Below are 7,282 nucleotides of genomic sequence, written 5' to 3'. Positions count from 1 at the left end.
CCCAAGAACTTGCCCTTTCTCGACTCAAAGGTTCACCTTTGCCCTAATCTCAGGCTCCTTCCCTCGTTCCAATAACTTTTCCTGTTCCCTAACCCCGGGGTTTACCGCTGCAGAAGCCTCTTTACCCAAGGACTCACCCTTGCTTTGTCTCCAGTCCGTGTTCCTTTGCATCAGCCCTCACTCCTGCCCTCGCCCCATACTGAAGGCTCCATCAGCTGGGGGATGGACACTGATATGATGTACTGTTTTACTCTTACAGCTGTCTTTTTGTGTACCCGACACTTTCTCTCTCTCATTCCCTGACTGTCTGGAGTGGGTGGTACCTCCCAATAATTCCACACCCCAAAAAAAGCACCTCCATCTAACTTCAGCGATGGACTGACTGACTTTTAAAGACAGTTCGGGGTGATTGTGTTTTATATTGGAATGGTGAATTTTACACTGTGGGACTTTGTACTCATGACTACCAAAGGAAGATGAGAAAAGTTAGACTAAATATTATACAGGCATGTTTCTGTATGGAATCTCACTGAGACATGCTGTATGTTTACGTAGCATGAACATTCCCTTCTGACAAAGTTATCTTTATAACCTTTGACCATTTTCACTTGTCTTTTATGCCTTTGTTCAGTAAGTGACATATCTGTGGCCAATAGAGATCGTTTGTGCAAGAATGCACACTATCAACGGACCTATGAAATTTGATGGGCAACAATTGAAATGCACAGGTGTTCATGGTTTACACTTGGAAATATGAAACATTAGGTTTATAACAGATGCTTTAAAATGGACCTTTGTAAGTTATTCATGATTTATTATTGTACTGATGACTTGTAAATATGTATTTACATACTTTGTATAGTTAGGCATTGTTGATTTGTCATTAAGTTAAACTAGCTGAACATTTTGTTAAGTTACAGGCGTATTCTAAAATGGATTCAATAATTTTTTTCTCAATCTACACACAATACCCCATCATGACGAAGCGAAAATAGTTTTTTAAAAATGTTTGCAAATAAAAAATGTTTTTTTAAAGAAATCGCTAATTTACATAACTTTGGGGCGGTAGGTAGCCTAGTGGTTAGAGCGTAGGGCCAGTAACCGAAAGGTGGCTGGATCGAATCCCCGAGTTGACAAGGTAAAAATCTGTCGTTCTGCCCCGAACAAGGCAGTTAACCCACTGTTCCCCACTAGGCCGTCATTGTAAATAGGAATTTGTTCTTAACTGACTTGCCTAGTTAAATAAAAAGGTTCAATTAAAACATTTAATTTAAAAAACTATTCAGACCCTTTGCTATGAGACTCGAAATTGAGCTTAGGTGCATCCTGTTTCAATGGATCATCATTGAGATGTTTCTTCAACATGATTGAGTCCACCTCTGATAAATGCAATTGATTGGACATGATTTGGAAAGGCACACACCTGTCTATATACAGTTGAAGTCAGAAGTTTACATACACTTAGGTTGGAGTCATTAAAACTCGTTTTTCAACCACTCCACATATTTCTTGTTAATAAACTATAGTTTTGGCAAGTCGGTTAAGACATCTACTTTGTGCATGACACAAGTAATTTTTCCAACAATTGTTTACAGACAGATTATTTCACTTATTATTCACTGTATCACAATTCCAGTGGGTCAGAAGTTTACAAACACTAAGTTGACTGTGCCTTTAAAAAATAAAAAAAATCCAGGAAATTATGTCATGGCTTTAGAAGCTTCTGATAGGCTAATTGACATCATTTGAGTCAATTGGAGGTGTACCTGTGGATGTATTTCAAAGCCTACCTTCAAACTCAGTGCCTCTTGGCTTGACATCATGGGAAAATCAAAAGAAATCAGCCAAGACCTCAGAAAACAAATTGTGGGCCTCCACAAGTCTGGTTCATCCTTGGGAGCAATTTCCAAATGCCTGAAGGTACCACATTCATCTGTAGAAACAATAGGTCTCAATTATAAACACCATGGGACCACGCAGCTGTCATACCACTCAGGAAGGAGAAGCTTTCTGTCTCCTAGAGAAGAACGTACTTCGGTGCAAAAAGTGCCAATCAATCCCAGAACAACAGGAAAAGACCTTGTGAAGATGCTGGAGGAAACAGGTACAAAAGTGTCTATATCCACAGTAAAACGAGTCCTATATCGACATAACCTGAAAGGCCGCTCAGCAAGGAAGAAGCCACTGCTCCAAAACCGCCATGAAAAAGACAGACTACGGTTTGCAACTGCACATGGGGAAAAATATCGTACTTTTTGGAGAAATGTCCTCTGGTCTGATGAAACAAAAATAGAACTGTTTGGCCATAATGACCATTGTGATGTTTGGAGGATAAAGGGGGAGGCTTGCAAGCCGAAGTACACCATCCCAACCATGAAGGACGGGGGTGGCAGCATCATGTTGTGGAGCTGCTTTGCTGCAGGAGGGACTGGTGTACTTGCCAAAATAGATGGCATCGTGAGGGAAGGAAATTATGCGGATATATTGAAGCATCTCAAGACATGTCAGGAAGTTAAAGCTTGGTCGCAAATGGGTCATCCAAATGGACAATGACCCCAAGCATACTTCCAAAGTTGTGGCAAAATGGCCATGGTATTAGAGTGACCATCACAATGCCCTGACCTCAATCCTATAGAAAATGTGTTGGCAGAACTGAAAAAGCGTGAGCGAGCAAGGAGGCCTACAAACCTGACTCAGTTACACCAGCTCTGTCAGGAGGAATGGGCCAAAATTCACCCAACTTATTGTGGGAAGCTTGTGGGAGGCTACCCGAAACGTTTGACCCAAGTTAAACAATTTTAAGGCAATGCTACCAAATACTAATTGAGTGTATGTAAACTTCTGACCTACTGGGAATGTGATGAAAGAAATATATCATTCTCTCTACTATTATTCTGACATTTCACATTCTTAAAATAAAGTGGTGATCCTAACTGACCTAAGACAGGGAATTTTTACTAGGATTAAATGTCAGGAATTGTGAAAAAACGGAGGTTAAATGTATTTGGCTAAGGTGTATGTAAACTTTAAACATCAACTGTAAGGTCCCACAGTTGACAGTGCATGCCAGAGCAAAAACCAAGCCATGAGGTCTAAGGAATTGTCCGTAGATCTGGGGAATTGTACCAGAAAATGTGTGCAGCATTGAAGGTCCCCAAGAACACAGTGGCCTCCATCATTCTTGAAACATAAGTTTGGAACCACCAGGACTATTCCTAGAGCTGGCCACCCGGACAAACTGAGCAATCATGAGAGAAGGGCCCTGGTCAGGGAGGATGACCAAGAATCCGATGGTCACTCTAACAGAGCTCTAGAGTTCCTCTGTGGAGATGGGAGAATCTTCCAAAAGGACAACCATCTCTGCAGTTCTCCACCAATCATGTCTTTATGTTAGAGTGGCCAGACGGAAGCCACTCCTCAGTAAAAGGCACATGACCGCCCACTTGGAGTTTGTCAAAAGGCACCTAAAGACTCTCAGACCACGAGAAACAAGATTCTCTGGTCTGATGAAACCAAGATTGAACTTGTTGGCCTGAATGCCAAGCGTCACGTCTGGAGGAAAACTGGCACTATCCCTACGGTGAAGCATGGTGGTGGCAGCATCATGCTGTGGGGATGTTTTTCAGTGACTAGTTAAGATCAAGGGAAAGATGAATGGAGCAAAGTACAAAGAGATCCTTGTTGAAAACTTGCTCCTGAGAGCTTAGGACCTCAGACTGGGGGAGGTTCACCTTCAAACAGCACATTTACCCTAAGCACACAGCCAAGACAACGCAGGAGTGGCTTCGGGACAAGTCTCTGAATGACCTTGAGTGGCCCAGCCAGATTTGAACCCGATCGAATATTTCAGAGACCTGAAAAAAGCTGTGCACCAACACTCCCCATCCAACCTGACAGAGCTTGAGAGGATAGGAGAAACTACTGTGGGAGCTGAATCAGAATTAGTTAGGTAACATAGATAAATAAGATGTTTTATTTACATAATATGCTTATGTGAGATACTTGTCATTAGAATGTCTCCTTTTGGACTATACTGTTGGCAGTTGCACTTTTCCCTTCTCAGCTAGGGAAAAGTCACTTGGGGCCCAGAGAGGGGAGAGGTCAGGCTTGTCTTCATATGTGAATGTATCTGTTAAACCTTGTCCAGTACGAGGTGAGTAATCGCTGTTCTGATATCCAGAAGCTCTAGTCGGTCATAAGAGATGGTGGCAGAAACATTATGTACAAAATAAATTACAAATAATGCGAAAAAACACACACAATAGCACAATTGTTTTTTGAGCAACATGATGATGTGGCATGCTACACTTGGCATCTTTAAAGTCCTTTAATTCATTGCTACCCATCCCGGATCCGGGATTTCTGTCATTAAAAACCCTGACTAGCATAGCGTAGCCTAGCGCCAGAGGGTAATCATAAAATATAATTTCATGAAATCACAAGTGGAATATTGCAAAACACAGCTTAGCCTTTTGTTAATCCATCTGTCGTCTCAGATTTTGAAATGATGCTTTACAGCGAAAGCAATACATGCATTTGTGTAAATGTAACGATCGCTCGACAAAACAATAAGAACAGCTAGCGTCAGGTAACTCGGTAACAACATCCAGCAAAGCAATCAAATGGATCGTTTACCTTAGTTGATTTTCGGTTGGTTTCACTCACGAGACTCCCAGTTAGACAGCAAATGTTCCTTTTGTTCCATAAAGATATGTTTTATATCCAAATACCTCAGTTTGTTTGATGCGTCATGACCAGGAATCCACCAGAAAAAGCGTTTGCGACAACGGCGAAAAAAATTCCAAATGATATCCATAATGTCCACATAAACATGTCAAACGTTGTTTCTGATCCAACTTCATTGTGTTTTTCACATATCTATTCGATAATAAATCAACCGGGACAGTTGGCTTCTCACTAGAGCGAGAGAAACAATGGCTACCTTTCAGATTTACGCAAGATTGGAGAACCCCCACCTGTCCACTTACCCAATGTGCTCTTGCAAGCTCATCCTTCAAAATAAAGGCCTGAAACTACGTCTAAAAGCTGTTGACACCTTAGGGAAGACATAGAAAAAGAGGTCTTATTGATGAGACTTCACATATGCAATAGGAAGGCATTGGAACACAGAGCTCTCAAAATTAGTGCCACTTCCTGCTTGAAATTTTCTCAGGTTTTCACCTGCAATAAAAGTTCTGTTTAACTCACAGACAAAATTCTTACAGTTTTGGAAACTTCAGAGTGTTTTCTATCCTAATCTGACTATTATATGCATATTCTAGTTTTGGGGGATGAGAAATAGGCAGTTTAAAATGGGTACGCATATATTGCCATATGTTTAAATTGCGCCCCCTATCAAGAAGAAGATATTTTGTAAACATCATTGCTGACATGCAACATATTTTGGGACTACCAAGAGTGGACTAATTAAAAAATAACAAAATATGGTTCAAATTTTATCGTGATATGACTTGTGAAATAATCAATCAATCAAATGTATTTATAAAGCCCGTCTTACATCAGCCGATGTCACAAAGTCCTGTACAGAAACCCAGCCTAAAACCCCAAACAGCAAGCAATGCAGGTGTAGAAGCACGGTGGCTAGGAAAAACTCCCTAGAAAGGCCAGAACCTAGGAAAAACCTAGAGAAGAACCAGGCTCTGAGGGGTGGCCAGTCCTCTTCTGGCTGTGCCGGATGGAGATAACAGAACATGCCAAGATGTTCAAACGTTCATAGATGACCAGCAGAGTCAGATAATAATAATCACAGTGGTTGTAGAGGGTGCAACAGGACAGCTCAGGAGTAAATGTCAGTTGGCTTTTCATAGCCAATTGTTCAGAGTTAGAAACAGCAGGTGCGGTAGAGAGAGAGTCCAAAACAGCAGGTCCGGGACAAGGTAGGACGTCCAGTGAACAGTTCAGGGTTCCATAGCTGCAGGCAGAACAGTTGAAACTGGAGCAGCAGCATGACCAGGTGGACTGGGGACAGCAAGGAGTCATCAGGCCAGGTAGTCCTGATCCTAGATACTGGAGGCTGAGACCGGAGCAGTCGGGAGACACTGAGACACATTGCCCTGTCCGACAATAACCCAGAACAGGGCCAAACAGGCAGGATATAACCCTACCCACTTTGCCAAAGCACAGCCCCCACACCACTAGAGGGATATCTTCAACCACCAACCTACTAGCCTGAGACAAGGCCGAGTATAGCCCACGAAGATCTCCCCTACGGCACGAACCCGAGGGGGGGGGGGAATATCACGTCAGTGACTGAACCCACTCAAGTGACGCATGGAAAAGCACCAGTAAGCCAGTGACTCAGCCCCCTTAATAGGTTTAGAGGCATAGAATCCCAGTGGAGAAAGGGAACCGGCCAGGCAGAGACAGCAAAGGCGGTTCGTTGCTCCAGTGCCTTTCCGTTCACCTTCACACCCCTGGGCCAGACTACACTCAATCATAGGACCTACTGAAGTCATGAGTCTCTATAGGGGAAAGCCCTGCCTCCAGCTGTTTGCTTAGAAATTCTAGGGACAGTAAGGAGGCCTGCGTCTTGTGACCGTAGTGTAGGTATGTACGGCAGGACCGAAACGATAAGAAAGAAATACCAAAACTGTTTCAGTTTACTCTAAAAATACAGTTGGCACTTGGAATATACTGTTGTTTGCTATGACAATGACTGTATTCAGACAAATTCCCCATTTAATCAGTCTTCCTTGTTAAGCATGTGTTACATTTCTTGCCGAAACAGTAATTAATAGAATATATGGCAGAAAGCAAACATAAATGCTGGATGTCAATAGTGTTGGCTTAGCATCATCATTTTTTTATTTAACCTTTATTTAACTAGGCAAGACAGTTAAGAACAAATTCTTATTTTCAATGACGGCCTAGGAACAGTGGGTTAACTGCCTTGTTCAAGGGCAGAACGACAGATTTGTACCTTGTCAGCTCGGGGATTCGAACTTGCAACCTTTCGGTTTAATTTATTTATTTATTTCACCTTTATTTAACCAGGTAGGCAAGTTGAGAACAAGTTCTCATTCACAATTGCGACCAGGCCAAGATAAAGCAAAGCAGTTAAACACAAACAACAACACAGAGTTACATATGGAGTAAAACAAACATACAGTCAATAATACAGTAGAAAAATAAGTCTATATACAATGTAAGCAAATGAGGTGATATAAGGGAGGTAAAGGCAAAAAAAAGGCCATGGTGGCGAAGTAAATACAATACAGCAAGTAAAACGCTCTACCACTAGGCTACCCTGCCGCCCCACATC

The sequence above is a fragment of the Salvelinus namaycush genome, chromosome 26 (genome assembly GCF_016432855.1).
Source record: "Salvelinus namaycush isolate Seneca chromosome 26, SaNama_1.0, whole genome shotgun sequence".
NCBI classification, from domain to species: Eukaryota; Metazoa; Chordata; class Actinopteri; order Salmoniformes; family Salmonidae; genus Salvelinus; species Salvelinus namaycush.
The sequence above is the reverse complement of the archived record's forward strand: the minus strand, read 5'-3'. Positions refer to the sequence as shown.